Raw genomic sequence first — 10036 nt, forward strand, 5'->3', positions numbered from 1 at the left:
AATGCTGAAAATACTAAATAAAGCACTACTGATTACACTGGAGTGTTGGCTATTGAATATCTGAATTTTGGTGCTTGGGGATCTTCTATTTTAGTGTTGGAATGGTTTGGGCTCCCTATTGAAGTGTATAGTAACCACTTCTCCTTGGAGCACCTCTACGAAATAGTTATTTCAGATGAATTGGGTACACATGTTTATGCACAATCCTAGGACCTTGCCACCTGTCTATCTTACATTGTATGATGCAACTTTAGTTTTTTGCTGCAGACATTATGAAGTAACTTTAGTATGTTCTTTCTTAGTTAAAGTTACAAAACTATATTGATTACCTCTTGCTGTTTTTCGGTTCATCAGTTAATTCACTGTCACCCATATGTGAGGGCAGGCTAAAGTATCTGTTATTGTTCTCCTGCAGATTGGTACGCCTGATTTTGGGAGTGTCAGCTGATGTATACTTTCAGGATTCCAAGCAAGGTAAGTAGCAACCAATGGAGAAGTGGAAATGAGACAAAAAATAATCACTGAAATGATTTGTGTTTTCTTTTTTCACATATGTTCTACTGTTTGAAGGATCGCTGACTTACAAGCCTTCAGATGCTAAGGATTGCTGACTCACAACTTCTCAGGTGCTGACTCACAAGCCTTCAGATGCTAAGGATTGCTGACTCACAAACCTTCAGATGCTAAGGATTGCTGACTCACAAGCCTTCAGATGCTAAGGATTGCTGACTCACAAGCCTTCAGATGCTAAGGATTGCTGACTCACAAGCCTTCAGATGCTAAGGATTGCTGACTCACAAGCCTTCAGATGCCAAGGATTGCTGACTCACAAGCCTTCAGATGCTAAGGATCGCTGACTCACAACTTCTCAGTTGCTGACTCACAAGTTCATAGTGCCAAAGATTGTTTTCAGGAGGTAAGGATTGCTGACTGGTTACCACAGGGCGAGGGAGATTCACCAAAGATGTCTTTTCTCCATGAGCATTCGCAAAGCCTGGCACAGATTTCACTATCGGTGTGTCTCAAATACTAATCCATGTTCAAATTTGCCACCTGCCTCACTGGCTCTGGTTCGGTTTACCCCTATGAGATTGATAGTACTCGATGGAACAGAGCAAATTCAGAGGAACCTGACGTTCAGTAGAATCGTTCTCTTCTTCTAAAAAGCCGCAAGCATAAACAGGGTCCGTGCGGTGCACTTCCATAAAGGAGATTATTGCCATGTAGAGCAATCCATAAAAGGGAGGAAACGGCCAAATGATCTGACCGTACCAGTACCAGGTACGCGCTGGGTTATTATCCATTAGCAGTAATCTCGCTTCACATTGGCTGAGAGTGTATTGCCAGCACTGACAAATCACAGCTTTTTCATCCTGCTCAATCCAACCTTGCGGTAAAGGAAGAATGGATCAAAAAGTGTTTGTGTAACATGTGAGACTTGTCAGTACAGCAAGATTTCTATATGGTCACCATAAATATTTGTATTTTCACTTGAATACATGCGCTATAAACATGTTTCACAGGGCATGGTCTAATTCCACTTTTCACTGCAATTGTGTCAGATTATAGTGAGAGAGATGGAGGACATTTGTAATTTAATCTCTAACTACCGTACTCTTCACCTGCTCTTTCGCCTTACTGCATCCTTTATTGCACCCAATGTCCGTATTAGTAAATATTGGACCTATTAAAGACACTTTTTTTACTTTGGAATATTAATTGCAGAGTAGCAGCGAAAGTGACATTATGACTACACCGTTGAATAAACCCTGGCTCTACTGTCACCCATAACATTTGTAATCATTCTTTAAGGGTTCCTAGAGGCTGAGCCTAACTTTATTCTCAAATTATTGTTTTGATTAACTGTACCACATACATTAATCATTTATGAGTGGTCACGTTCTTGGAAGCAGTTTAATTACATTTCAACAGAGCTCTAGAACAGGACAATAATTACAACTGTAATTACAAGTTTACCCTCTGGTCAAGTTCATGGAGACACCAGCTAGTTACAGACCATTCAGAATACCATTCAAAGAAGTCAGCACGGTTGATGGCCTGGGTCTCGCCGACTGACTGGCTCCAGCGCAGGTGTATGGACTGCACCCCAGCTTCATGTGAGCCTCATGGGTAAAGTACAGCCCTGGCACGTGCCCTGCAGGATCTAGCCGGTGCAGCTTAGGCGCTGTCAATCGCCATCCTTTCCATGAGAGTTGACTCGGCCGAGCCATTATGGTTTTACTTTGCGAAGTGGCAGTTTTCATTGTCTTTCTGGATTACAGGTGGTTGTTGATGGTTCTTGGACATGAGATCGGGACCTTACATTCTTATAGAGAAGCGGAGGTTCACTCCATGCATTCCTCTTGTAAATGACGATCAGTTGTGGCGCCAGTCTAGACCAGAGTGTTTTCTTCTGTGCATATCTTTTAAGCTTGTGAGGCGTAGGATTCTTTGTCACAGATGACTCTGTGCTTTAAGCAGAGAATCATCAAAGGTCAATCCCTAAGGATGTGAAGGCAATGAAGAGATTTTCTGGCCAGTGAAATGTGGTCACATAGCTGTAGCCGGTTGCAGCTGTGTAGCCACTTTGTTTTGCGTTCTTTGTAGCATTCTTGGTAGGGGGAGTGAAGCTCCGTAGTAGAGTCCGTTCACAAAATCAGGGCGTGAAAGGATGACAGGTGGTCACCTGGAGCTTCAGAGGGAATCCTAGCTCAGGGTAGATTAGTCTTATGGTTCACATAGGATTAAAAGTGCTTCTCATAATTTGGTTTACTCGCAGAACCTGGGAAATCCACAATCTCTTAGGAGTTACTCTAACTTCCTGAGGTCAGAGCACAGTAGAGGATGGTAGTTCACCCAGTGTCTGTGAGGATCTCTGTTGTGGGTGAGTCGAGTTTAACTTGATTAGTCGCATCCATTGGTCAGTGTCTTGAAGATAGTCATCTACATTTGAGCTATTCGGACTGCTCAGACTCTCCAGTTTCAGAGGGATTGGTGTGTCATCTGCCTGGCTACAGCACGCCCGGTTGTAATGTTTGAGGTCTAGCCATGGGCTGAGGTCGGCCTTGAGCAAAATGGAGCAGTGATTGATCTTTAAGGTATGCCTTCTGCTTTGATTATAACATGAATAAAGAAAGCCAGTTAATGCTCACATTGTCAGTGAGGTAAGAGATTGTGGTGAAGTGTGCCTAAAATGAAAAATAAGCCCAGTAGAAGAACTGTGGTTCTCAGACCGTCCACCTTGGAGATCAGGGCTGATTCAATGTCTGGCCAAGGGTGGAACCCAGTTTATCGGTCTGATGGTGATGTGTTTACTTCAAGGACATTGCAGATCAGTTGTCTAAAAAATGAGTCATATGAGATTTTACATATATGCTGGTTCAATCAAGCAATCATATCATTTGTAAAGCGCACTACTCACCCGTGAGGGTCTCAAAGTGCTGGGGTGGGGAATGCTGCTACTGCTCGAAAGCCAGGTCTTGAGGAGTTTCCTGAAGGTCAGCAGGTCATGGGTCTGCCGTAGGTGGATGGGGAAGGTGTTCCAGGTCTTGGCGGCGAGGTGGAAGAACGATCTGATGCCGGAGGTTGCTCTTCGGAAGCGGGGGACTGTGGCGAGGGCGGAGCTGGCGGGTGGGGGTGTAGAAGCTGAGTCGTCTGTTGAGGTACGTTGGTCTGGTGTTGTGCCTTGTGTGCGTGGGTGAGGAGCTTGAAGGTGATCCTCTTGTTGACCGGGAGCCAGTGCAGGGCTCTCAGGTGGGGTGTGATGTGGCTGCGGCGAGGGATGTCGAGGATCAGGTGTGCAGAGGCGACCTGGATGCGTTATAGCCATCTCAGGAGTTTGGCCGAGGCTCTGGCGTAGAGGGCGTTTCCGTAGTCCAACCTGCTGCTGACGAGGGCCTGGGTGACGTTCTTCTAGTTTCTAATTATAGATCCTGCGGCGTTGACCTGTTAAGTCATGGAGAGGGTGGAGTCAAAGATGGCCCCTAGGTTGCGTGCGTGGTCCGTGGGTGTTGGGGCGGTTCCCAGTGCTGTCGGCCACCAGGAGTCGTCCCTGGCCGAAGGGGTGGATCTGAGGATGAGAACCTCCATCTTGTCCGAGTTCAGCTTCAGTCAGCTGTTCCTCATTAATTCAGCGACGGCCTTCATTCCTTCGTGAAGGTTGGTTTTGGCGGTGTGGGGGTCCTTGGTGAGGGAGAGGATCAACTGGGTGTCATCGGCGTAGGAGATGATGTTGAGGTCGTGCCGACTGGCGACGTGGGTGAGTGGTGCCATGTAGATGTTAAACAGAGTTGGGCTGAGGGATGAACCCTGGGGTGCGTTGCAGATGATCTTGGTGGCTTCGAAGTGGAAGGGGGGAAGGCGGACGCTCTGAGTTTTGCTGGAGAGGAAGGAGATGGTCCAGTCCAGGGCCTTCTCTTGGATCCTGGCGTTGTGGAGGTGTGTTCGTAGTGTGTGGTGGCTGACCATGTCGAAGGCCGCTGACAGGTCTAGGAAGATGAGGGCCGCCATTTCTCCGTTGTCCAGCAGGGACTTGATGTCATCGGTGGCGGCGATGATTGCAGTCTCGGTGCTGTGGTTGCTGCGGAACCCGGACTGGGAAGGGTCCAGGATGTTGTTCTCCTCAAGGTAGCGGGTCAGTTGTTCGTTGACGGTCTTCTCGATGACCTTTGCCGGGAACGGGAGCAGGGAGATGGGCCGGAAGTTCTTGAGGTCTTTGGGGTCTGCCTTGGGTTTCTCGAGTAAGGCGTTGATCTCGGCGTGCTTCCAGCTCTCCGGGAAGGTTGCTGTCTCGAAAGAGGTGTTGATGACTTTACGGAGATGAGGTGCGATGGCTGTGCTGGCTTTATTGAAGATGTGGTGTGGGCATGGGTCTGACGGAGATCCGGAGTGTATGGTGTTCATGATCTTGATGGTGTCGTCGTCGATGTTGGTCCAGGAGGCAGGCGGTTGGTGCAGAAGGTGGTCGTGGGGGCAGAGGTCTCAGTGGTTGTCGGGCGGACGTGGCTTTGAAGCTGTCGTGGATGTCTGTGATCTTGCGGTGGAAGAAGGTGGCCAGCGAGTCGCACAGGACTTGCGAGGGTGGGACATTGTTGGTGTTGGAGCTGGGGTCGGAGAGTTCCTTCACGATGTTGAAGAGCGCTTTGCTGTTGAGCGCGTTGTTGTCTAGGCGGTCTTTGAAGAAGGCCCTTTTGGTAGATCTGATGAGGTGACGGTGACTGCGGATGGCGTTCTTGTGGCTGTGTGGCTGTCCGGTGTTCGTTCATGGAGCCAGATCTTCTCCAGCTTTTGGCAGGTTTGCTTGGAGGCCCGGATGTCTTCAGTGAACCAGCTGGCTTTCTTGTTGGTGTGACTGTTGGAGGGTTTCTTAATCGGGCTAAGGTTTTGGTGCAGTCATTGATCCACTGTCTGAGGTTGCGGGCGGCAGTGTCGGGGTCGGTTGGGTCGGCTGGTGGGTCTTGGGCGAGGGTGGTGGTTAGCTGGTCTTCGGTGACTTTGCTCCAGCAGTGGCGTGGCATCTGTTGGGTGCGTGGTGCGTGGTTGGTTTCTTGAAGGTGAAGTAGATGCAGCGATGGTCGGTCCAGTGGTGTTTGTTGGTGTGGTTGAAGGAGACGTGGGGGCTTGCGGAGAAGATGGGGTCAAACGTGTGATCGGCGGAGTGGGTGGGAGTTGTGACGAGTTGTCTGAGTCCGAGGTTGGCTAGGTTGTCGATCAGGGTGGTGGACTTGGTGTCGTTGTTGTTCTCGAGGTGGAAGTTCAGGTCCCCGAGGAGGACGTAGTCCGTGGAGGCGAGGGCATGAACTGTGGTCAGGGTCCGGGGGGTCTGTAGATGAGGGTTCCTCTAAGGATGGGGTTTGGGTCGGTGTGGACCTGGAAGTGCAGGGGTTCGGCGGTGCTGAGGGTGTAGTCGGTGTTGGTCGAGACTGAGAGTGTTCCTGTGGACAATGGCGATTCCTCTTCCTGCTCTGTTGGTGCGGTCCCTGCGGTGAGCTTGTAGCCTTCCGGGATGGCTATGGCTATGTCGTGGTACCGAGGCGGGGTTCAGCCAGCTCTCCTTCAGGAAGGCGACGTCTGGGGAGGTTGAGTCGAGTAGGTCCCAGAGTTCAGCGGCGTGTTTGCGGGCAGAGCGGGTGTTGAAAAGGAAGCATCTGAGGAGGTTGGGTTCTTTCCTGGTCAGCAGCATGGTGGGGCGGATGCTTGTGAACCTGCAGTTCCGGCAGGTGAAAGTTCCGTGGGTGTGTTTCGGGTCGGCCAGGAAGCAGGTGTGTGATCGCCTGGTGTTTAGTGCGTGGAGGGTTCTGGCATCGTAGCGGTGTCGGGCGTCGTGGCGTTCGCTGGGTCCTGGTGCTGGGCGCGATCCAGGCACGGACGGGCGCAGACGGGCTTGCCTTAGGCGCTCCCGCTGTACGGCCTCCATATGAGGGGATGTGGGAAGGAGGAGCAGCTGGGAGGCGGGAGCGGGGCGGCGAATGGTATTGCAGAGGGGCGGGGCCACAGGGATGCAGCATCGGGAAAAACGGGCGGGCCGCGGAAGAACTGAGCACAGGAAGGAAAAACTTGTATAGGCAAGAAAACAAGTACAGGCACAGAGCAATGAAAACAAGTCCGGGCAAGAAAGCAAGTAAAGCCACAGAGGAATAAAAACAAGTCTGGGCAAGAAAGCAAGTACAGGCACAGAGGAATAAAAACAAGTCTGGGCAAGAAAGCAAGTACAGGCACAGAGGAATAAAAACAAGTCTGGGCAAGAAAACAAGTACAGGCACAGAGGAATAAAAACAAGTCTGGGCAAGAAAACAAGTACAGGCACAGAGGAATAAAAACAAGTCTGGGCAAGAAACCAAGTACAGGCAGAGGGGAATAAAAACAAGTCTGGGCAAGAAAGTGAGTACAGGCAGAGGGGAATAAAAACAAGTCTGAGCAAGAAAGCAAGTACAGGCACAGGGGAATAAAAACAAGTCTGGCCAAGAAAGCGAGTACAGGCAGAGGGGAATAAAAACAAGTCTGGCCAAGAAAGCGAGTACAGGCAGAGGGGAATAAAAACAAGTCTGGGCAAGAAAGCAAGTACAGGCACAGGGGAATAAAAACAAGTCTGGGCAAGAAAGCAAGTTAGGCACAGAGGAATAAAAACAAGTCTGGGCAAGAAATCTAGTACAGGCACAGGGGAATAAAAACAAGTCTGGGCAAGAAAGCAAGTACAGGCACAGAAGAATAAAAACAAGTCTGGGCAAGAAAGCAAGTACAGGCACAGAGGAATAAAAACAAGTCTGGGCAAGAAAACAAGTACAGGCACAGAGGAATAAAAACAAGTCTGGTCAAGAAAACAAGTACAGGCACAGGGAAAAAAAAACAAGTCTGGGCAAGAAAACAAGTACAGGCACAGGGGAATAAAAACAAGTCTGGGCAAGAAAACAAGTACAGGCACAGGGGAATAAAAACAAGTCTGGGCAAGAAAACAAGTACAGGCACAGGGGAATAAAAACAAGTCTGGGCAAGAAAACAAGTACAGGCACAGGGGAATAAAAACAAGTCTGGGCAAGAAAGCGAGTACAGGCACAGGGGAATAAAAACAAGTCTGGGCTAGAAAGCAAGTACAGGCACAGGGGAATAAAAACAAGTCTGGGCAAGAAAGCAAGTTAGGCACAGAGGAATAAAAACCAGTCTGGGCAAGAAAACAGGCCCAGGCACAGAGGAATAAAAACCAGTCTGGGCAAGAAAGCGAGTTAGGCACAGAAGGAAAAAAACAAGTCTGGGCAAGAAAGCAAGTACAGGCACAGAGGAATAAAAACAAGTCTGGGCAAGAAAGCAAGTACAGGCACAGAGGAATAAAAACAAGTCTGAGTCATCTGTTGAGGTACGTTGGTCCGGTGTTGTGGAGTGCCTTGTGTGCTTGGGTGAGGAGCTTGATGGTTATCCTCTTATTGACCGGGAGCCGGTGCAGGTCTCTCAGGTGGGGTGTGATGTAGCTGTGGCAAGGGATGTCGAGGATCAGGTGTGCAGAGGCGTTCTGGATGCATTGGAGCCGTCTCTGGAGTTTGGCCGAGGCTCTTGCGTAGAGGGATTTTCTGTAGTCCAACCTGCTGCTGACGAGGGCCTGGGGGACCGTTTTTTTAGTTTCTAGTTGTAGATCCTGCGGAGCATGCGGAGGGTGTTGAAGCAGGAGGAGGAGACGACGTTGACCTGTTTAGTCATAGAGAGGGTGGAGTCGAGGATGACCCCTAGGTTGCGTGCGTGGTCGGTGGGTGTTGGGGCAGTTCCCAGTGCGGTCGGCCACCAGGAGTCGTCCCAGGCCGAAGGGGTGGATCTGAAGATGAGGCCCTCCATCTTGTCCGAGTTCAGCTTCAGTCGGCTGTTCCTCATCCATTCAGCGACGTCCTTAATTCCTTCGTGAAGGTTGGTTTTGGCGGTGTGGGGGTCCTTGGTGAAGGGGAGGATCAGCTGGGTGTCATCTGCGTAGGAGATGATGTTGAGGTCATGATGACGGGCGACGTGGGCGAGCGGTGCCATGTAGATGTTAAACAGAGTTGGGCTGAGGGATGAGCCCTGGGGTGCGCCGCAGATGATTTCGGTGGCTTCGGAGCGGAAGGGGGCAAGACGGACGCTCTGTGTTTTGCCGGAGAGGAAGGAAGTGGTCCAGTCCAGGGCCTTCTCTTGGATCCTGGCATTGTGGAGGCGTGTTCGTAGTGTGTGGTGGAAGACCGTGTCGAAGGCGGCTTACAGGTCCAGGAGGATGAGGGCCGCCGTTTCTCCGTTATCCAGCAGGGACTTGATGTCATCGGTGGTGGCGATGAGGGCAGTCTCGTGGTTGCTGCGGATCCCGGACTGGGAAGGGTCCAGGATGTTGTTCACCACGAAGTAGCGGGTCAGTTGTTCGTTGACGGTCTTCTCGATGACCTTTGCCGGGAACAGGAGCAGGGAGATGGGCCGGAAGTTCTTGAGGTCCTTGGGGTTCGCCTTGGGTTTCTTGAGTAAGCCTTTGATCTCGGCGTGCTTCCAGCTCTCCGGGACGGTCGCTGTCTCGAAAGAGGTGTTGATGACTTTCCGGAGATGGGGTGCGATGGCTGTGCTGGCTTTGTTGAAGATGTGGTGTGAGCATTGGTCTGACGGAGATCCGGAGTGGATGGTGTTCATGATCTTGATGGTGTCGTCGTCGTTGATGTTGGTCCAGGAGAGCAGGCGGTTGGTGCGGATGTTGGTCGTGGGGGAGGAGGTCTCAGTGGTTGTCGGGCGGTCGAGGCTTTGAAGCTGTCGTGGATGTCTGTGATCTTGCTGTGGAAGAAGGTGGCCAGCGATTCGAGTCGCACAGGTCTTGCGAGGGTGGGACATTGTTGATATTGGGGCTGGGGTTGGAGAGTTCCTTCACGATGTTGAAGAGTGCTTTGCTGTTGTGCGCGTTGTTGTCTAGGCGGTCTTTGAAGGAGGCCCTTTTGGCAGATCTGATGGGGTGATGGTGTCTGTGGGTGGCGTTCTTGTGGGCTGTGTGGCTGTCCGGTGTTCGTTCATGGAGCCAGATCTTCTCCAGCTTTCGGCAGGTTTGCTTGGAGGCCCGGAGGCCTTCAGTGAACCAGCTGGCTTTCTTGTTGGTGTGACTGTTGGAGGGTTTCTTGATCGGGCGAGGGCGTTGGTGCATTCGTTGATCCACTGTCTGAGGTTGTGGGTCCCGGTGTCGGGGTCGGTGGGGTTGGCGGGTGGGCTCTGGGCGAGGGTGGTGGTTAGCTGGTCTTCGGTGACTTTGCTCCAGCAGCGGCGTGGAATCTGTTGGGTGCGGTGGTGCGTGGTGGGTTTCTTGAAGATGAAGTGGATGCAGCGATGGTCGGTCCAGTGGAGTTCGGTGGTGTGTTTGAAGGAGACGTGGGGCTTACGGAGAAGATGGGGTCAAGCGTGTGACCGGCGGAGTGGGTGGGTGTTGTGACGAGTTGTCTGAGTCCGAGGTTGACTAGGTTGTCGATCAGGGTGGTGGAGTTGGTGCTGTTGTTTTTCTCGAGGTGGAAGTTCAGGTCCCCGAGGAGGATGTAGTCCGTGGAGGCGAGTGCATGTGTGC

General features: G+C 51.1%; 1 protein-coding gene across 3 annotated transcripts in view; it reads left to right on the plus strand.

Annotated features, from left to right (window-relative positions):
- The first annotated feature begins 413 nt into the window (after positions 1 to 413).
- LOC144807719 (uncharacterized) overlaps positions 414 to 10036 on the plus strand; it is a 54474-nt gene continuing 44851 nt past the window's right edge. For all 3 annotated transcript variants that reach the window (XM_078673376.1, XM_078673377.1, XM_078673375.1), the window contains exon 1: positions 414 to 474. The gene's annotated coding sequence lies outside the window, so the exon portion shown is untranslated. The remainder of the gene's footprint in view (positions 475 to 10036) is intronic.

The sequence above is a fragment of the Lissotriton helveticus genome, chromosome 1_2, assembly GCF_964261635.1.
Source record: "Lissotriton helveticus chromosome 1_2, aLisHel1.1, whole genome shotgun sequence".
Classification (NCBI taxonomy): domain Eukaryota; kingdom Metazoa; phylum Chordata; class Amphibia; order Caudata; family Salamandridae; genus Lissotriton; species Lissotriton helveticus.